Source organism: Ixodes scapularis, unplaced genomic scaffold (assembly GCF_016920785.2).
Source record: "Ixodes scapularis isolate PalLabHiFi unplaced genomic scaffold, ASM1692078v2 PGA_scaffold0__279_contigs__length_252992795, whole genome shotgun sequence".
Lineage (NCBI taxonomy): Eukaryota > Metazoa > Arthropoda > Arachnida > Ixodida > Ixodidae > Ixodes > Ixodes scapularis.
The window spans coordinates 59,668,188-59,690,744 of record NW_024609835.1 but is presented as its reverse complement, the minus strand read 5'-3'; the positions used below and the strand labels follow the sequence as shown (position 1 = coordinate 59,690,744).

Sequence of the window (22,557 nt, the reverse complement as noted above, 5' to 3'; positions counted from 1 at the left end):
GGCAGAGCGTGTCTTCCCAACGTCCTTCCGCCGTGCTTTGGTTGCGCACGCGCTGTCGAGGTGCACGTGACGCCCTCCTGCCGTTTTCACCTTGACAGGGACTGTAGCTTATTACTCTTTGCGCTAATCGTTTTGATGTAAAATTTGCAACGAATTAATATTCAGGAAACAAGTACACTTCTTTGAACATTCCCATTGATAACCATCGTTGGTAAATGTTAATCGAGGCAAGGGCCCCACAATTAAAAGCGGACGCTTGGAAATGACTGCTTAGTCCAACCAAGATGGCATCATAAAACAAGAGTAAACAGAGTCAACAAAGCGTCGGCTTCGTTCTCAAAAAAAAAAAAAAAAAAATCTGTAAATAATATTTCGTGTATTGCAGCGGTTCATCTTTTTTTTTTTTTTTTTCACCATTGATCCTTTTGCGCGTCCCTGCAGGATTTGTCAACAGCGTCCTGTCCTGGCCCGTATGGGCGCCATTGAGTCGGCTGTCGTTCGGGGCGTACATGATCCACGACTTCATTGTCTTCTACCAATGGCTCACTTTCAGAAACAGAATCGGCGAAGGCTACTTTTCGATGGTAGGTGCACACGAGACAACGCGTCAAACAAAAGATCGTTACTTGCCAGACCGCAGTGTACATTAATTCCATGGCTGGAATGTGTAGTACACCAGAAATGTGTTGCATCCCACAAAGAAGGAATCGCCGCAATCTACAGAGAGGGCTCGGCCAATGACGACTGTGTTTTTAGGTTCAAACATATTGACAACTTCGTCGTCAACCGAGCTCCCTTATATATTAATGCCGTTAGCATTACTACTACCTACATGACAGCGAACCCCGTCCGTCTGCGGACACGCGCCGCAAAATGGGAGTAGAGTAGTGAATGACAAAGGCGAGTGGGAGGTGACGTCACGGGGCGGAAGCCAACGGGCGCGCGGATACTGGGGCGAGGCTAAACTTGCAGGTGTGCGGGGCGCGGATGCCTTGGTTTATGCTACAAAATGGGGCGTGAGCGAAGTGCTAGCGCTGGTTCAAGCAGGCGGCCAAAAAATTAAAGGAAGATTTATTGGTTGATCATTAGGGAATGCGTAGAATGAGCCTTGGGAAACGCCAGACACGTCCCTCATTTGGAAAACGATAACACTGACCACGTAACCAGCGTTGTAGGCGTTACCGAAAAAAAAGTCACGAAATACGTTACTCGTTACTTGAAAAATAAAGTAACGCGTTACCGACCTACATTATCTTAAAATAAAAGTAACGCGTTACCGTTACTAATAAAAAGTAACGCACGCTAGCTTAGCGTTACTTTTTTATAAATTGACGGTAATAGCGCTGTTTGTTTGTTTGTTTTCTTGCGAGAGCGTTTTTCGACACTAGTAGAAAGGGTGTGGGCGTTGGGGTTTTTCAAAGGTAGGAATTTTTTAGTGGAAATCAGACAGGCACAATTTTGAAGGTATGTGGAATGAGTGCAAGAATGAATGATTGGGAGAAGAGCGTGTTGGTTTAAGTCATGGATGAAGAAAGAATAAAACAATTAAAACAGGAACAACACAACCAGATCTGGTTGTGTTGTCCCTGTTTTAATTGTTTTATTATTTCTTCATCCATGAAGAATGAATGAGTTGGCGCATATACTTCGCTTCACGCAGCCGACGCTACGAGCTAATGGGGCCAATCAAGCCGCGATAAAAACGCAAGCCATTGGGCCTTTTCTGTTTATCATTGGTTCAGCTATGACAGAACACGTACAGAAACACGAGGAACACCATGATGGTGCGCTTTTGACTCTGCCTTAATAGCCCTATCAGCTTGTAGCGGCCGCTACGTCTGGACTTAAGGTAAAACGAAGTATAGAAATGCGAAAAAAGTTTTATCTTTTTCCAGAACCTGGGAAAAAGATGTAAAGAGTGAAGTAACTACGTTACCCGTTACATGAAATAAGTAACATTAAAACATTACCCGTTACTCTTTTAAAGAAAGTAACGAGTAGGTTACTACGTTTCTAAAAAAAATGTAACGCGTTACCGGTAACGACGTTACTTGTCCGACCGCCAACACTTACCGCCAGCACTGCCCGTAACGAAGCGAGAGAGGCTGAAAAAAATATAAGTAACAAAGAAAGCCAAAAGAGAAAGCCAAACGGAAAAGAGAAGGGGTCAGCGTCAGAGTTTCTTGAAGCGGGACGTGTATGGTGTTTCCCAAGGGCCATGCTAACGGATTCCGTAAGAATCCAACAATGGATCGTCATTTGATTTTGCAGCGATTTGCTCTCCCAAATTTTTACGGGAAAGTAACGCACTCATTATTCTTAATGTGCGGGCATAAAAACTTAGAATAAAGGTCAAAATGTATTATAAGAGTAAACAGGATATGTTTAAATTAGCCGTTAAGTTGTTTGTTACTCAAAGAACGAACTATACGGCTGATTCTAGTCATGATGACATCTCGTCTTAAAGGGGCCCTGCAATGACTTTTTTACTAATTTTTAATTTGCACCGAACCTGAGCGCACTGAACGTAGTAACTTAATGAAACTTTTCTTTTCTCGAAATTCCCTTTATTTTAAAAGTTATAGGCCAATTAAAATTACAAAAAACAAGCAAAAAATAACCTCCCTCATGACGTCCTTGGTTGCTTGAGAGTGGCCGTGAACTAGAGGAGAAGTAGTGAGCTCATCGAGCGCTCACGGCTGCCGCACTCCGAGTCGACGGCGCGAGAGGGCGCCATTGAAGCGTGTTCTGGATAGGCTGTATGCAGCGGGCAGCCAGAGCGGCTCTCATTGCATTTGTCGCGCGATTAAATACTAATTCGGCATGACACTTCATTGGCCACAAACGAAAGCAAACACGGGGTAAAGATAAGTTCAAAACGGGAGCCACTTAGCGCTGCCATACCGCCAAAGGGCTAAATCGCCAGCCAAGCTCGCGCCGAGAGCCTTGGGAACGCTTGGAACCGGTCGGATCCTCGAGCCGGTATACGACCGCAGCGCCGCTGCGTACATCCGGGACCTTTCCGTGTCGGCGCCTGATCCCACTATTCCTTTCTAGTATGCGCCGCTTTTTCCACCGCTTGGTGGCGGGTATATTGGCGGGTCATTTCTTGTTTCCGTACTTTATAAACTGCATTCGTTTCTTTTTTGATCTAAGATACTGAACAAAAACTACTTTTATAAATAATTGAAACGGTTCGCGCCACTTATATTTTGTATTTCAACTAAAAAGAAGCTTTGAGCGGCTCTGACCAGTAGTAAGCCCAGGACCAAAGACGTCACATTTTGCGCGCTTTCGGTACCGTGGGTCGCCCCCGTCGGTGGAGGAGGTTTCCGCGTCGTCCGGTTAAAATATGACGCACTGATATTTAGTTACTCTCTCCGTGCCCGCTGGCTTGCCCGAACCCCAGGAGACGTGGAAACCTCAAAAAGGGTGGACGCTTAAATATGATTGCAGGGCCCCTTTAAGCTTCCATGCTCAACTGCACACTAGATCTGTCAAAATTAGGGGTACCATGAAATTAACTTTCGGATGGAATGAATGGGGATTTTACTAGTCGCATATGGTTTAGTGCACCAAAATAGAACTAGTACACGAGCATAGAAAGCCTAAAAAATTGAAAATTTGAAAACATAGCGGACTATTTAGTAACTCCTTTCTTTCGAAAATGCTTCGCCATTTCACTGTGATGCATCCGCGGTGCCCACGCACGTCAGCCGAACTTGACTCACGTATTGGACACGAGCACTGCGTAAAGCGCCGTTTACACACTTGCAACCAAGTAGGCCCGACAAAGACAAGACCGGTTTTTAAGCCTCTTGCGACGGCGTGGGACCTGCTCCGCAGCAGAGCATTCGGTTTTCCGCCGTCGTAAGAGGCTTAAAAACCGGTCTCGTCCCTCTCGGTCCCACTCGGTTGCAAGTGTGTGAACGGGTCCTAAGCTGGACGTATGCGATATCGATCCGTCGACGAATATTTGAATTTGCGTTCGGGGCCAATGAGTGCTGCGACGGCACTTGTCATCACTTGAGGATGACAAGTTCCATGGTGGCCTTAAAATGCACGGCGGAAGCTTGGAGTCATCGCCTCCGGTGCCTAAACACGTCACGACCACGCGATTTCTCACTTCGCTCTTGAGTTTAGAATTGAAGCTACGAATGAATAAGTTGAAATACAATTTCATGGTTTCTTTAAATACAACACCCTCGTCTCGAGGGTGTTACGGATGGCGTTTAGCCAAATACATATCAAGCGAGGGGTGAATCAGCTTGTAAAGCGGGTTTCACATCCAGCGATTTTGGCCCTAGAGCGGCGCGATTTCTGGCGTCGCGACGCTCTGGCCAGCCGCAGCGGCTGAGCGACACGATTCCGCCAGGTTGGAAATTTTTCGTCGCGGTAGAGCGGCAGCTTCTGCGCTGGCCACTCACAACGCGGCGGGAAATCACGTGACGAAAGGAGAAACATTGCGGGAATGCTGGCACATAGGAAGGTGGCGTTTTTACGTTCTTGAAGCAGACGACAAGCAGAGAAAGTACGCAAGCGACTGGTTTGCGGAACCTTTTCTCCGACGGGTGGAGCTCCTTTGCTTCAGCAGTCGCGTCGGAACTGTTCACGAGATTATGGAGGAGGGGGATTGCTGTTCTCTTCCTCGGAATTAGTTTTCTGAATGAACTACGCTGCTCTTTTTTACTGTCCTCGCCTGAGTACCAATTGTAGCGAGCGCAAGAGACGCTAATCGGAAGCGGCTTTTGCGAGCGCTAGTGAGAAAAACAAAAGAAGAACTGAGCGACATTGACGTGTCTTTTCCGACACAGATCGTCACACCAAGTAAGACAACATATATCGCGCCCAGTTCAGTTAACTTTTTATCGGTGAAGTGTCGAAGCGCCGGGTTCTTTGGGACGTGCAGCTCAAATAATTTAGGAACAATAGGACCGAAGGTAATCTTCCAGTTTCCGTAGACGGACATACTCCGGATCATGAGCACATACCCCCATTGAGGAAATACCAATTACTCCAACGCCGTCCAGGAGGTTCCGGTGGTCGGCCATATCAGTTGGAGTCTTTACATCCGAGGAAGGCGCTGCCCGTGACGCTGCCGAGGATGATCCGAGGTTTCAACCTCCACGACAACAAAGTTTGAAAAAAAAAAAAAAAATGAGTACAAGGTTTATTTAGTATTTTAAACACTTTTTTGTTCTTTAAGGTGAAATTAAAGGGGAAGCTGAAAACTAAGGCATTAAAACTTTATTTATAAGCGGCTGTAACCGACTGTGCGCATCTGCTTGCTGCAAGAAACATTGGCCACTGCAATGGCAGAAAACGCTCATGTGAAATGAAACCTCGCGATTCGTGCCGCCGCGCAGCTAGCGGCAGCGGTTTCGGCCGTGGAATCGCAGCATGTGAAACCCGCTTAACGCCGACTCTGCGCATGCCGCGTGCATTGGTTGAACGATACTTTAACTTATTTCGACCTCGAGGTATTTAAAATGCTCGTGTGACAGAAGTATAAACGCCTTAAAATAATATAATAAATCAAGGTCGCTTTCTTTTTTTTACTTCCAATGCTTTAAAAACTTTACTTTAAAAATGCCAGAGTAAATTCCGATGCACTAAGCCTTAAAAAAAACACAAACATCAAAAAAAAAAAAAAGATCGTTTTTGATAAATAACCGCTGCCACTGACAACCTATAAAATAACTTTAGCTGAACCTGACTACTTGTTAATGACACTCGAAAGTTAAGCTACTTTTATAGCAGCAGTGACGAAAAAGCTAGGATGAGAACGAATTTTGGAGAAACAAATTATAAATTTTCATCGTAATTCGAACTTTTAGTTTATGTACACTCTTACACGATAATCAGATCTCATAACGTTAAATAAGATCATTGACATGCAAAAACGTCGTGCCCCGACCAAACGAAAAAGAAAAAAAAAAAAGATTGCGAACGTACAGTTTTGAGGAGAGTACAGTAACAAATTTGTCCAATGTCTAATATTCAATGGATATGTTTGAAAACGAGGATACTGGGGCACCACTTTTCAGATGACCCTGGTGGCCGGTAACTGCGTAACCGCCTTCGCTGCATCCTTCCTACTGCACGCCATCTTCGAGAAGCCATTCGCAGTGTTGACGACGGTTGTCGAAGAGAAGCTGTCCCAACTTTGGAGTGGACAGTGGTCCCAACGCGTCCCCGTCTACATGTCAGACGACGAATCTACCCAGAGGAGCTCGAGGGTACGGCGTGGACACTCCAAAAAACCGTGATTGTAGAGGGACTCGTGACATTACTTCCGTTTTGAGAGGAAGGCCAATTTCTTGCCGAACGCTTTACGTAAGGACAGCCAGCATTCGGTGAGATGATGACTGAAAATGCTAGTTCATTTCGTATATCAGTCGCTATAAGATATTCTTCAGGCGTGTTCACAGACTTGCAAGTGTTTACGACCGTGTGCCTTAAAACGCTTTGAAATCTCTTACGACGAGAAAATGCACTGGCGCCGTCTATCGGGAAGCCGTGGAACACTTGAAATTTCAGTGTATTTCCTTTTTTTTTTTGCCTTGAAAAACTTTTATTAATGTTATAAAAAAGCTATTTCTCATAAATTACAGGTACATTTGAAGAAAAATAACTTTTTTTTAATTTTTGTTACACGAATGGCGGACGCACGGGAAAGAAGCTGTATAGCAGCTTGACGGAGGCCCCTTGCTTTCTTGTAGTTTCATATGGAACATATAGCACCAAATTACACATAGCAACCGCGTAACAACTCAATAGAGTACTTACCAAATAAACTGCTTTTTGATAATTCCTGTGTTCCTTTCTAACTCGATACCCAAATCGTTGTTGTTTGTTTAGTACAGCATTTTGCGTAGTAGAGACTGTGTGTTTTAGAGATTGCGTAGAATAATTATTAAGACAACGTGGCACAGTCCATAGTTCCGCCGAGCGAGTTCGATAGGAAACAGTATGTTCTCTTAGATCCGCAAGTTTAGCTAGGTAATCTAAGAGCACAATTTCCTTTTCTTTACAATTGAAAACTTCGATCCAGTAAAACAGAGTTCCAGGGTCATCTCATAGATGGTGCCAGCAGTGTGTTCTCTCGCGCTAAGAGATTACAAGATCACGGTCTTGAGCAAACACAGGTGAGTAAACGGGCCTTCAGAAGCGGGCTTTCGGTGAGATGGTGACCAAAAATACCAATTCACTTCGTCCTAGTCGGGAACCAGTACAGGTATTTCAGCCTCTATTAGATACTGATATCATGGAGGTGTACTGCACCATAAAAATGGCTCGTTCTTGTTTCTAGCGTCATTTAAGCTATAAGAAGATGGAGTAACTTAAATAAAAGCCTTTCACTTCCCATCATTAAGGGAGTCTGCAGATGACATGGCCTAAAGGACCTTAAAATAAGCAAGAGGGCGGAATGGTTAGATATGAAAAGGAACAAATGTGATTCCCGGCGCTTATTAAGCTGATTGTGAAAATAAAATAAAAAAAATATGAAATTAATATTAGCGGACAATATGTTTCCTTCTTTTTTGCCTGTTTCTGTTTTATTTTTTTTACTTATTACTCAAATGCTTCCCATGAACACCTTCAGTACAAAAGGACGGAAACAAATGGCTACTTCGAGCCGGAGCCAATTCAACTTTAGCGGAGCCTGTACGCGCATAATAGTATATAATGCTTTGCATGTAGTCCTTTTTTTTATAAAATAGAAAAACGATGTCTATAGTAACCTGAATCGCGAAAGTGATCTAGATCTGAGAGTGTTCGCTTCATCACAATTTGAAAGAGACATCTGCCACTTTTATACATACATAGATATTTATTATACACATGTTTATTGCACTACAAACGAGCACAAAAATACCTAGGCCCGCAAAAGCACGCGTGTGCTTCGGGGGGGGGGACACTGCTGCAGTGGCTAGGAATATTGTTACTTCTCATACATAGGACAACGCACCTACATGGTTAGCGCAAAACAGACGAGAAAAAACGGCAAAAAAAAGTTTCAAACCTTGAAATTACAGACGACATCCAAATTACATGTTACGAAACGCGACAAGTTAAAAGCTTTACAACTTTAAACTTGAATATCACACGAGACAAATGCTTAAGCGCCGTTCACACACTTGCAGCCGCGTAGGACCGAGAGAGACAAGACCGGTTTTTGAGCCTCTTGCGACGTCGTGAGACAAGCTCTGGAGCAGCGCATCTGGTCCTACGCCGTCGCGAGAGGCTTAAAAAACGGTAATGTCTTGCTCGGTCCTGCTCGGTTGCAAGTGTGTGAACGGCACTTTACACAGAAGGACTTACCAACTTACTACCGTGTAAAAACAAAACAAAAAAATACAAGAGTGGTTGCCAAACTGGATATGCATAAAGGTTATTGCAGCACACTCTCAACCGCCTTTTAACAATCCTAGGCGACTGTAAATACAAAAATCCACCTGGGCAACATAAAATGAACAAACGCTCGCGCAAAAAAAAAAAAAAAAAAATATATATATATATAACAGATTACACACATAAAGGTTACCCGATTTTAATTTCTGCCCTTTTTAAGTTGGAAGGACGAAGTCCATCAAAGACCACAAGGCATGCAAGGTTCAAGCATGTGAACTAGATTGCTTTATTGCAGCGGCTGCAAAGAGTCGAAAAAGTCAGGTAAAACTCATCTCACGCTGTAAACCCGTGTATATTAAAAAAAAAAAAAAAAACACTTCCTCATCCTACGTATTTTTTGCTTTTGCAAATATTAATTTCTGTCGTAGGCTCCCGAAGGCTACGCCGTGCTGCGTTCTACTACGACACAATGTCCGGCCCTGGTCCGGCCCCAGTTGCCATGGTAACGCTCGTCGTGTGCAGTCGTAACGCAGTTGGCCATACTCAAACCGGATTTCACTCTTAACGTTGTATCAACCGTACTCGATATCCCAGCACAGTGCACACGGTATATCGCTGACTCGATGGGCTCGCTTCTGCCGTACCGAACGGTGATTGGGACTCCGTAGATCGCGATATGTTGGACGTGTGGCAACCTACAGACACGAAAGCTATTGATCCGAAAGTTTTTTTGCGTGAGCATCAAGACGCTGTCATACAGTTCATTCAGCTGACGAACTCGGAATGCGTTTCTAAATCTGCAAGTTATATAAAGAAAATTATAATATATATATATATATATATATATATATATATATATATATATATATATATATATACAGAAGAAGAAAAAAAAAGAAGAAAAACAACGCCGATATTAACTTAATTTTTTGTGTGTGTGTCTATGGTACTGTAAATGTAAAACTAAAATGAGATTGGCAAAAGAAAAAAGACACGCGTCAGTGCACGTAATATTTTTTCAGAAGCGCCAAGCCAAATATGCTTTTGATGAATTTTAAATAAACAAGTAAATAGACATAGAACTGCACAATATTGAAAACAAACAAATCTCTAGTGTCTCAACGCCTACACCAACGAAAAAGTTCAAGCGCTCGGTGAAGCGTCTGATTGATACGGGTCCATAAATCGATGACGGTATATTAATCGATTCAGACCGTACCACCCAAAAATAGCCGCGTCCGTTTTCCAATACACCTCTTTCAGCACGCGATGTTTCGCGCTGAAAGAGCGCTATTGTAAAACGAATGCGCTTTTTTTTTCATTTCAATATTGATAGCAGAGATGGCGTAAAGATTTTTGTTATGTAGTGCCATATTTTCAAGCTATTTTCCGCTAACTTTGCGCTAGAGTGCCGAACAAGCTATTGTTACATACATGCTTTTGTAAACCTGACTTTTTGATCTTCAAGTAAACAAAATACAACGGCGGTACAAAACCAAATCATATTTCTGATGCGCGTTAAATTTTTCAAATTGTGACAATGCTGTTTTCCATTCAGCGACACTACTATACTTCGTTTCAGCTTCGGTCCGAGCGCGGCCGATGTTATGAGCCGAAGGGCCAATCAAACACCGCGAAAAGCGCAGCGTCATGGCGTGCTCTCTGCGCTTGATAAGACTAGCCGGCGGAGGAGCACGCACAGAGAGACGGCGAATACCGGCTGGTCCTATCAACTGCAGAGAGCACGCCATGACGTTGTGCATCTTTCGCTGTTTAATTGGCCCTTCGGCTCATAACACCGGCCGCGCTCGGACCGAAGCTGAAACGAAGTTTAGCAACAAAAGTTTGGCCGATGCAAACTTTGTAGACATAGTAGCTGATGCGGGCGCCTAAATTACCGGTTCTAATGTGAGTGCAATTATTAGGCGGTGACGAACAACACTATTTGCCTACAATATTTATCGTTCTCGCCCTGCCGTGGTTGGAATAAAATTAAATTATACGAGACCACGTTAGGGCGCATTTATCTTTGTGGAGCATTTGATATCCCAGCACATTCGATGACACTTTTGAAACTGCGGATGTGGAAGAAAATAAAAATAAAAGACGTTTACAAATCTGCGTTGTGCGAAATTAGAGACCAGCCTTTAGGTATTTTGATTTTGCGATATTTGAGAAACCAATTTGAGAAATAAATGCCGTATTTGCTCGAGTAATAACCACACTTCTTATTATCAAGGCCCTTGCATCTACTTTCCTGCAGAACATACATACAGCAAATCATTGCGTTCTGCATAAAAGAACGCCACGAATGACGAGGTCGAGAACACGATAATCCATAAAAATGTCTTCTGAGTGTCGTGTTACCGAGGGCTATGTAAAGAAGAGCCAAGACAAGAGGAACTAGAACACCGTCGCGTTTATCCCTCGCTCCTGCACACAACTCGTCTTCTTCTTTTTCTCCCCACACGCATCCCAGACCGCGAGGCGCTTTATATGACACCTCCCCCTTTCGAAGCATTACTGTCAGTAGCGGTCTGGTGGGCGCGATACCCTGCCGCTCCTTGTTACCGTTGCGGAGGTTTCGGTGCTTTGTTGCCCGACTGTCCGGTCGTGTACTTTCGAAGTCGCAGGCTGCTGTTGCCCGACCGTCTGGTTGTCTACTTCCAAAAACGCGGGCTGCAGATGACGGCTCGTGCGTCTCACTGTGCCTTCACTTGTTTCCACCACGTATGACCGCGGCATTTCCGTCTGGCGGTGGATCCTTCCTTGAGAAGCTGCGCCCGCGCGTATCCACACCTCTGAGTGAGGAGGTATCGTACTGCGATCTCTTGTACGATGGCGTCGATTGTAGTGCAAGGCTTCTCTTGCTTTTCGTTTGCCGTACTGTCGCCTATACTTGCGTACGCGGTGCCACCGAGGCGTCAGTGTATTTGGCGCTGTTGGAACAGTTGAACGTAACTTCCTCCCCATGAGGAGTTCCGCTGGAGAGAGACCTTCTGGGCCTGGAGTTGTTCTGTGGGCTAGAAGAGCCTGTGCTACATTGGGTGATTTGCTCAGAAGATGTTTGGCTGTTTGTACAGCTCGCTCAGCCTCTCCATTACTTTGAGCGTAGTAAGGGCTCGAAGTCACCAATTTGACTCCCCATTCGTTTGCAAACCGCCGAAAGTCGTTCGATCGAAACGGAGGGCCATTATCTGAGTGTAGTACTTCTGGGCATCCATGTCTCGCAAATACCTGGCTGAACACTTTTGTTATGACTTCTGTGTTAGTTCGTGAAAGTTCTTCCAGCTCTATGAACTTCGAGTAGTAGTCGAAGACTACTATGTACTTCTTTCCACTGAGCTCGAAAATGTCTGTTCCGAGTTCCTGCCACGGGCGATCGGGTAAAGGAGTCTGAAGCAGAGGCTCTGTGGGTGGCCGTCCATGCTGAATACAAGTTTTACACCGGCTGACGTAGTCCTGTATCTGTTTGCTGATTCCGGGCCACCACGCAGAATCTCTTGCTCGTGCTCTGCACCGAACGACCCCCTGATGTACACAGTGAAGTCGCTCTAGTACTTCTTTTTGGAGGCTCCGTGGGATAACAAGCCTATCATTGCGCATTAGTAGGCCTTGTGTAATGCTCAGCTCTGCAGAAAGGCTAGCAAATCCCTTCATATCCGTAGGAAGCGTTTCTCTTCCCGGCCACTCTTTTTCGCAGTACGTCATTACCCTTGCCGTGCATGGGTCTTTCTTTAGTTCGAACCTCAATCTGTCCAAAAATGAAACAGACGCCGGGAGTAGGTCGACCGTGAGCATTTCATACTCTCGGACTAGCGCTTCCGTAGAGTCTATCGTTTGTTCCATCATTCGTAGAGGTTTCCTGGACAGCACATCTGCAGTGTACATATGCTCGCCCGGGACGTGTGATATCGTAAAGTCGTATTCAAAAATGCGCATTCGCAACCGCTGTAATCTTGGCGTCATCTCGTCTAGACGTTTTGTTGACAACAACGGTACCAATGGCTTATGGTCCGTCTCGACATGAAACCCCTGATCTACCAAGTAGGTGCGGAAATGTTCGCAAGCCCAAACGATCGCCAATGCTTCTTTTTCGACTTGCGCGTACTTCTGCTCCGTCGGAGTCAGTGCTCTCGAAGCGTACGCTACTGGACGCCTGATGCCGTCCTCATCCTCCTGGAGTAGCACCGCTCCAAGTCCATACGATGAAGCATCAGCTGATAGTGTCCGGTGCGCGTTTGGGTCGTAGAACGTGAGGATTGGAGTCTTGCTCAACAAGTATTTGATCCTTTGAAATGCTTGTTCTTGGGCTTCACTCCAGAGCCAACTTGCATCTCCTTTCAGAAGATCTCGGAGCGGCTTGGTTTCTTCCGCCATGTTCGGTAGAAATTTTCCGAGGTGGTTCACCATCCCCAGAAATGACCGTAGCTCAACCAAGTTTGCGGGAGCTTCTATCTTGGCCATGGCTTCAGTTTTCTTGGGGTCAGGCGCAATACCTCTTCCGTCTATTATGTGTCCTAGAAACTTGATGCTGCTTTTGCCGAACTCGCACTTGCTCGTGTGTAAGGTTACTCCAGCTTCAAGAAGGCGGCAAAGTGTAAGTTCAAGATTTCGGTCATGTTCAGGCTTGTTTCGACCAAAAATTAAAATGTCATCCATGTGACACATTTGGCCCTGGATTCCTTCGAGGATCCGCAGCATTTCGCGCTGAAAGAATTCTGGCGCTGTTGATATCCCGAACGGGAGTCGCTTGAACTGGAACCGTCCCACTGGTGTAATAAATGTCGTCAGCTCTCTTGACTCTGGAGCCAGTGGTGCCTGCCAATATCCTGCATTCGCATCCAGCTTGCTGAAGACAGTCGCTCCTGCGAGTTTGGCTAGGTTTTCCACCACCGTCGGCATGATGATTCGTTCCCGTATAATCTGTTGGTTTAACTGTGTATAGTCCACACAGATCCGGAGAGCTCCATCTTGCTTCTTGGCCACCACCATGGGTGAGCACCAGACTGTGGCATGTTCCACTTTCTCGATGACGTCCATCTCTTGCATTCTTTTCAATTCCAGCTCTACACTGGGCAGAAGTGCGATGGGCACTCGTCGTGGGTACGTGATGGCGAAAGGATTCGCATCTGGGTGAACGGAGATCGTATAAAGTACCTTCATCTTCCCCAGTCCTTGAAATAGAGACGGGTACTTGGTAAGTACGCGATCATGTTCCAGATGATTGTCAGCCTTAATTTCATTCAGGCTTGGCAGCACTTGTAGAGCCTGAATCGCCGGGAGACCGAGTAAAGGATGTCGGAGTCTTTCCGATACGTAGACAGTTTCTCTCGTTGTTCTGCCGTTCCAAGTTATCGTCGCCTGGAACTTCCCGAGTGTTGTCAACGGCGAGTCTCCTGCCCCCCGAAGATCTTCTCCGGCTGGCTCTAGCTTTGCCATCTCTCCGACCTTGTACTCGGTATGAGGAATGGCGGTAACGTCCGCCCCAGTGTCCACCTTGAATGTGATCTCCTGGTTGTTGACTTTCGCCTTGATGTACCAGGGATCTCCGTTATCTGCGTGTACCAGTGCACCCAGGAACACTTCGTTGAGACCTGGTTTGTGCACTTGTGACCTGTGAGACCCTAATGCAAGCTTGGAGAAGCATACGCTCTCAAAGTGTCCTACCTTCTTGCAAGTGTTGCATTTCTTGTCTCTTGCGGCGCATTGTGTTTTTTCATGTTTGCACAAATTGCCACACCATCGGCATTTCCACGCCGCATTGTTAGAATCTCCTTGACGATTATATGTACCCCGAGCGCGTGTGTCTTTTTTCTTGCCGTTATCTTTTGGGTATCTGTTTCGGAGCTCCTCGATTTCCCTGGACTCCGTCTTATCGCTGTGAAGCTCCGCTTGCTGTCGTTTCACTGTCTCGAAAGAACGTGCTGACGCTGTCGCACTTTGAAGCGTGAGCTTGGCGTCGAGCTGGAGCTTTTCGCTCAGCTTCCTGTCCTGGAGACCTACGACGATGCGATCACGGATCAGCTCCTCGCGAAGTAGTCCATAGTCGCAGGAGTCCGCTAAACTGTGTAAGGCCGTGATGAAGGCCTCCACTGTCTCGTGTGGTTCTTGCTTCCTCATGTTAAATTTCGCTCTTTCAAAGATGACGTTTACGAGCGGAATGAAGTGGAGTTAAAACTTGCTCTTCACTACGCCGTAGTCATTTAGCTCTGCCTCTGACAGATGGAGTGACGTGAGAACGTCTTCCGCTTCTCTCCCCATGGCGTACAGGAATGTGTTTACCTGTGTCGTGGCGTCCCGTTGATGAAGTCCGGAAATGATCCGGTATCTTTCCCAGCGGGTGCTCCATCTTTTCCAGTCGTGGGGATCCCTGAAATCCAACTTTTCAGGGAGCTCGACCGCGAAGGGATTGAAGAAAGAAGGACCGCCGCTCGCTTGGGAGCTGCTCGCCTGGGAGGTGGAACTGCCGGAGCCGTCACTGTTCCCGTTCATGGAGCCGGCCAGGTGGAAGATTTCGCTGTTCTCGTCAGGTCTCCTCCTGTGGTGCTTCTAGCTTCCTCGGAGACGATATTTACCGGTTGCCAAATCCCACCGCTGCCACCATGTCGTGTTACCGAAGGCTATGTAAAGAAGAGCCAAGACAAGAGGAACTAGAACACCGTCGCGTTTATCCCTCGCTCCTGCACACAACTCGTCTTCTTCTTTTTCTCCCCACACGCATCCCAGACCGCGAGGCGCTTTATATGACACTGAGCAGATAACACTTTCCCGTGACGACGTTATCGCTGACATTTTCCTACCGATCGCGGCATCCGCTATCCCCGTGCTCTACCGGAAAGCAGGCCCACGAGCGTTGTTCATGAACAGCGCGGCTATTACTCGACTAAATACGGTACGTATATATGTACAAATATAGATCCCTCTCCTCACATACTGGTTCAGCACCCTCCTCCTCTTCCTTCATCGTACACTCCTCCTCCTCCGTACCCTCACCTCTGTCTCCTCCGTATCCCCCTCCTCCTCCTTCTGCGTACTCTCGCCTCCTATTCCGTACCCTCCCCTCCTCCCACAGCTTTCCCGCTAAATTTAGCTGGAAAATTGACGCCACGTGACGTCACAACCAATTCAATTTCCCCGCTAGATTTTGCGGTGAAAATGACGTCACATGACTTTGTGTCACGTCACCTATGAACATTTTCAGTTTCTCCGCTAGATTTAGCGGGACAATTTACGTCACGTGATCTCAACACCAATTTTATTCCCCGCTACATTTAGTGGGGAAAGTGAGTTGGTGTTGGGGGGGGGGGGGGGGGGGGGGGGGGGGCTGGTCTGTGATGTCCCATAATGCAACAATGCGCATTCAGTTTCCCCGCTAATTTTAGCGGCAAAACTGCCGTCATAATGCAACGTGCGCGGTTACGCCGACGGCGACGCCGACGCCGACGACGCTAAACGCGTAAACGGCCACCTAAGAGCTGCGCTCTAAAAAAAAGAATGCATGTACGACTATAATGGCACACAAACAATTAAAGGGGGGTCACACTGCTCATACCAGGCACCCTAGCTCATACATCATGCAAAATACAGTCTAGAAACACGAGTCACCGCAATATTCGCGGTAGGAATACTGCGTGCCACGTTTTCTCCTTGAATTCGTTGTCATGTGGCATTCGAAGCACGAATTTCGCGGTGACTCGCGTTCGCATCTGTATGTAGACTGTCTTATGTGGGGTGTATAAGTATGAGCAGTTTGACCCCGGCTTTAGGGAAGCTCTGCAGCTTCCCAAAAAGTAGAGTTCCTGACTCCCTATGGGAGCCAGAGTTGCGCGTCTCTTTTCTATGGACGTGCCACCGAGCCACTGTTTTCTGAGATCGATCACGTGAAGAGCAAAGAATCCAGCGCAGCACAGGAAAGCCACCGATACGTCATTTCGGAGGTGTTGCACGCACCTCGGCGTATATGTTCCCCTACTTTTGCCTCTTTCTCCTCCTTTCCTGCTTTCCATGCCCGGCGTCGCGCGCATCGCCGCTATTCGCCGAATTCAGTCACGTGACGAGCAAGGAATCCAGGACCTTGCAGGAAAGCCGGCGCTACGGCCACCCGCCGAGGATAAACGCGCAACTCTGACTCCCGTAGGGAGAGAGAAGGTAAGGGCAGGAGGAGAAAACAGAGAGGTTAACCAAGGCGGCCTGCCTCGGTTGGCTACTCTGAGCTGGGGAAGGGGATGTTCCTGTAAAGACTCCCGTAGGGAGTCTTTACAGGAACTCTACTTAAAAGATCCACGGTGCGCCCTCTAAGATGAACAGTTTTGAGACCATTCTACTATGGTAAGAGGAATATAGAAAACGGACCTCCATGTTTGGGCATGTTCAGGCGATAGAGCCCACCGGAACTGGTCAAAAGATGACAACTGCGCTTGTCCTTTCGCACCCCCCAAATCGGTTCTAATGCGCCAAAAAGGGCGGCCGGTTTGTCGTCTCTAATCTGGATCGGGCGCGTGCTTTTTTTCCTTTTTGACCCGGACAATTCCGTTTAAAAGCCAAAAGGCAAACATTGCACTTGTTAGTGAGCGCGTTGGCAATGATGTAGGTTTAGAAAGAGTTATATACGTAAAGACAGGGGACGGGACAACACATCTTTCATGTGTTGTCCCGTCCCCTGTCTTTAGGTACATAACTCTTTCTTAACCTACGGCAAACATTGGCTACGCAGTAACTTGCAGCGCAAGAAGCGTAGGCCGTCGAGGGTTCTGATGATCTCCATATCCTCGTGCAACCAACAGTACTTAAGCATTTGCCCAACGTCTAAAGACAACCCGCGAAGCAAGGAGTGAAAAAATAATATACCACTTCAGAAGGTGAAGAGAGCGCAAAAAAAACGACGGACCGGATGAAGGTAGACGGAAACGGAAGTACCACGGCCCGGCGTTTCTTAAACTGTCGGAGGCTATATACAGCCCCATTCCCCTTCTCCACATTATTGGCAAGGAGATGTTTCGGTGGCGTCCTCTTATGGTTGTTCTTTTATCCCTGGCGGCACGACCTCAATTATTAGTCACAAGCGACAAGTTTGGTGCGTAAAAAGGGCGATGGAAGCCAAGTCATCACGTTCTACAAATGAACACCGTCAGGGTTGAGATTCTGAGTCTTATTTCCGTCCATGACAGCAGAAATCATCCTACTCAAGACGTTATAGTGAGCCGTTTTGGGCAATCGTGGAAGGGCGACCAGGGCGACGCTTTCCGTAATGCACGTCGACAGCACCTGGGCACTGATAAGGGAATTTTCGTAGATCGTTTCCTCCGTTCCGCAATGCTCTCCGCAACCCCCTACGAGATCCGGGACTCTGCAGGCAAGGCTAGCGCCGCGCATGCGCAGTTTCGGACAACGTAGCGGAGGTGTGAAAACGGACTGCGAAAGCTCCCTATTAAAACAGAGAGCCACTGCGAGTGCGCGTACGAGAAGCAAAGAATGAAAGAAAAGAAAGATGCCTCCTGTGCACAGGAGGCATCAGGTGCTTCTCTCCCCTCCCTCCCTACCTCCCTCCCTCCCTCCCTCCCCCCCCCCCCCTCCCCTATCGTCGCACTTTGCCGAGTCCTTCGGTACGCGGGCTAAAATAAATCCCCTCATTTGCATTCCCTCCTCGTCAATCTCGGCACTCCGCACTCGGCGCTCGCGAGTTCATCTGCATGTTAATTCCTGTCCCAGCTACTCAGTATCGCGACAGACCCCCCCCCTTTTCATTGCCGGGAGAGGCGCGGCGGCGTCTTTTCTAATTGCGAAGGAGAACCGTCCGCGTATGTCGCAGCTCGACGACTCTCCATCACTGTTTCTTGAGACGGACGACAACCCGTGGAGGCGCCTCCGCGAGTGAACTTGTATAATTTGCGTTTCGCCGACAACTTTCTATCTGTCCACTGTGCATATGTACGCATGAACAGGCAAAGAGAGAGAGATTTTTGAGCGTTATACATCTAGGCGGTAGGAGCGGTCGGTTTAGGTAACTTCCGTTCCGCCGTTGTTGCAAAGGAAGTGAAAACTACAGGAGCAAGTTTCACGCAGTGAGTGTTCCTGCTCTCGGGATGGGGAAAAACGGCGGAGCAAGTCTGGATTATTAAAGGGGCCATGAAACCATATCGAATCGGGATGTTCGCAACTTTGCAGAGGCGCCCTGCTCCTAGTCTGGCCCAAGTATATTCGCGCAGACCGCCACTGATTCAGAAGCTTCTCTGTCGCGGTGAGGATAAAAAGGGGTATATTTCTTTCAGTCTTGCCTTTGCAAATCTCTATCACTTCATTAAGGGATGGAAACCACCCGCCTGACGACAGTCGAGCGAGGCTCGTGGATTGAACACGAGCACTGCGTGAGCACTCGACTTCGCCTCGTAACAATCAATGCCTTGGCGGACACTTTGGTAGTGGCTTGTGTTGAATTACTGCGGGGATGAGAATATCCGAACTCTAGCAATACCTGGATCTCAGCACGCGTTTTCTACCTTGCCAACCCCCGCGCGTGGCTATGATTGGTGACATAGGGTAGACACCAGGCCACGTGGCCGATAGTTCTGCCTCCGAGTTGAGGGGGTGAACTATGTTCATATTTATTTAATTTTTTTGGCGACTGCCATTGTCTAGAAAGAAAAATTAAGGCAAGCTTATTCAGTTATTAACCTTAGGGAGTGATTCTAAGTATTACTAAACGAAAGTAGAAAATCCTTTCATGCTCCTTTAAGACGCGGTCACACTGCTTATACGTCATTCAAAGGACAGTGCGTATAAGGAGTATTCACTGGCCGCCATATTTGTGGGTGCTGTCTAGAGCGCATGCTCAGAACGAGCCCACATCAATGGGCTGCTAAGACCGGCAATCTGGAGGGTGCGGTATGCACGTTACAAAAGAACTGTGGAAGCGCGCCAACAGCACGCGCTCAGCAGTCGCGCACACAACTATGGCCGCCAGTGAGTACTTTCTATACAGATTTGAATACGAGTCACCGCGAGATGCGTGCTTCGAATACCGCATCGCAATGAATTCAAGGAGAAAACTTGTCGTGCGGCATACCTACCACGGACATTGCGGTGACTTGTGTTTGCAGACTGATGTATGAGCTGTGTGAACCACGGACCACCCTGCCACGGACTTAGATCAAAGAAAGTAAAAACTGAGTGTTTTTGTTTTTGCATAGAATGCTTTCAAACCTATCTCGTTCAAAGCAACAAGATAACCGAGATCCCAAATTTACTGCCAAAGCTGTAGTCCTAGACGGGCACATTCCGCCATATTAGTAGTTTAGTAACTTGCATAGTAACGGAAATGGCCTCGCTGTGCCATCCCAGACTGCGTACTCCCGCGACTCGTCTCGAGACCGCTGTTTCTCGGACAGCTCGCACCTGTGCTGGCAGTATCAGCTCGCAATCCACGAGGTCTCTGTTTGGATAATGCTAGGCAAAACTTGAGGTCTGCGATCCGTGCGTCGGTGGCGGGGGGTCGGTAGCAAGGACCGTCAGAACAGGGATGCTACCGTATCGTTTTTTCAACCGTAACAGAAGATAAGACATGTATTCCAAGATGCTTCAGGTGGTCCACTATTCTCAAAAATTCCAAACGACACTGTATGCACGATTTTCAACTAGGTAACCTACAACGAAAGTGCATATTGTCCTTTCATATAGCAGCGTGGTAAAGTTTCATGTTTAAGGCCGCCACCTACAGATAAATGATACTAGTTCATTCCACCGTGACATCATGTGATCAATGTTGACAGGATTCCCTCGTCACACAGACAGGATGTCACGAAAGAGACCGCGGTCGGTCAGCCCTTGATGGAACGTTTTTTTGGGCCCATTTAATACTCCTTGTCGTTCAAAACCACTTCCTTCAAGGCAAAGTGCCAAGCCCACAGAAAAGTAATTTGGGGATCGAAAACATCCACTTCAAACTTCAAGCTTCATCTCAGTTGGCGTCTTAAAAAATTTGGAAAATGTTTCATATATCAGTATTTCTGTATTTGTATTTCTGCCCTCCCTAAAATGTATTCCTTTATTTGTATTTCCAAATACTTTTTGCCTCTTTTTAAAATGTATTTCCAATACGTATCGCAGATGTATCTTTGTATCAGTATTTTAGCTACTATTTTAATGTATTCAAGTATTTGTATTTCCAAATACATTTTTGAGTATTTCTGCCCAACCCTGATATATATATATATATATATATATATATATATATATATATATATATATATATATGTGTGTGTGTGTGTGTGTGTGTGAGTGTGTGAGTGTGTGTGCGTGTGTATGTTAAACAGGTTATTGCATGATACTGAGTCACGCTCTGCGTCGAGTACGCGTATATATACTCCATGACACGGTTTGCGAACACGGAATCGGAACTGCTTTCACATCCTGTACAACGTATAGACGAGTACAAAATTTTACCGCGTACGTTGGAGCCCCGAAAAAGCACTCTGCGCCTCAGTAACCGTATTAATAACAGCGATTGTTAGTCGTTAGTTTGTGCATGCAGGGTCCTGTCGTGCGCTTCAGAGGAAATGGGTACAGGCGAAAAAGCAGACTACACTTGCGTCGTCTGCACAGCAGGCTTGGAGAGTAGAAAATATTCCCTCTGAAATATAAGTTGCATACGCCCGCTACTAGACCCCGTCTTTATGCTGCCAGATAGGGTCCATTACAATTACGACAAAATCCGCTCAAAAAAAAAAAAAACGAAAAAAAAACGAGTAGCCCATTTATGATCGCTCCGGAGCCCTGCACCGTTTCTTCTACTCGAGGTCACTGCTGCAATGAAGCTCTATCGTTTTCTCATTTGCATTCCTCTCCAACTCATGCGTGGTCTACAGATATAACATAACGCAGACCACCCTCCACACGAGCGCAATATAACTTCCCTCCCATTAACCTGCCTTTCCCGACCCCGTCGCACGAAGAGATAGGCCAAACTGAACCGAAGCTCCACTCACCCTATCGTTCCGGCTCGCAGGCAGCACCTGGAAAGAGACGAGAAAAACACAAACATGTATTTAAATCAGGCGTCTGTTACATGCTTACATAATCACCCTTCTCTCAATTACAATCCGCTAACTTTTTTTTTTCACTCTCTTTCGTGGTGTTAGGTGAATCGGTGTATGTACTGGCAACATCCTTACGCTGCGCTTGTCGGTCCGTTGTAAACAACGTACATCGGGGAATATGCCCGAGTGCCTGGGGTCTGCTTCTCACACGACTAAACTCACAACACGGCCACGGCACCAGCAGCGGTCGGCAGCTGCGCGAAGTTTACCGCGTGATGAATCGCTAAATAATGAAGCCTTTTCCATCAAGGGGATGGCAAAGAAGATAAAAGATTCGAGGGGGAATAAACAGAGGCCGTTGCTTCTCTCGGGCCCTGACCGGGAGGAGCGAGGTTACCCTTCTCGCTAACGGTAGCCCCTTCTTTCCTCTATTTGTTATTTATTTATTTTCTTTTTACGGGCGTTGTGTTGCATTATTTCGTAACAGTGGATGGTTGGATGCTTGGAGCAAAATAAGCCGCATGGAAGCTGGCCCGTCGCGACAAGGAGTTAATTTAGTTTCCCGGGTTGCGCGGACTTGTGTGCGTTACACTCTTCGTCCAGAAATTCAATTACGTAAAAGTTGTGAAGCACGGTTTGAAGTCCTATAACGAGAGGCCGACATTGTACGCCCTAAAGACAAATCATATTTCCGGGCGCAAGATGCCATAGGCCTGTTATCCCAACGAGTGTAAGAAATATATATTTATATATAATTTTTTTTTTAAATCTCTAGTTGAATAGTGCCCGAAATAAAAATAATACGATTAAAACCTATTAAAATGTAAGACTTGAGTTTCTAGACTGGGAACGTGAACGTACAAGGGGCGCAAGAGTCGAGAAAAATCAGTCGTCGTATAGACGATTGCAAGCAAGGCGACTGGGGTGGTGCACGAAAGCACCCGATGTCAAGAGCCCAGTTCCAAAAACCCCAGTTTCAGAAGCCCATGACGCGAATCCCTCCTGTCAGGTGGCCGGGTCCTCAGCGTGAGGGCGGGGCCTTCTGCTTTTACCTAAAAGACACTAAGTGTGGACGCGAACTTGTGTGACGTAATCATGCTGTGCCCGAGATTCAAGTAAGGAATAACTGGATAAAGCTCCCCTTGGTACCCCCTCAACAGATTAGGTT

General features: G+C 46.7%; 1 protein-coding gene across 2 annotated transcripts in view; it reads right to left on the bottom strand.

Moving 5' to 3' along the window:
- Positions 1 to 22,557, bottom strand: part of LOC8028078 (diacylglycerol kinase 1) — a 599,538-nt gene that overhangs the window by 278,641 nt on the left and 298,340 nt on the right. For both annotated transcript variants that reach the window (XM_042288617.1, XM_042288618.1), the window contains exon 4: positions 21,339 to 21,365. The gene's annotated coding sequence lies outside the window, so the exon portion shown is untranslated. The remainder of the gene's footprint in view (positions 1 to 21,338; positions 21,366 to 22,557) is intronic.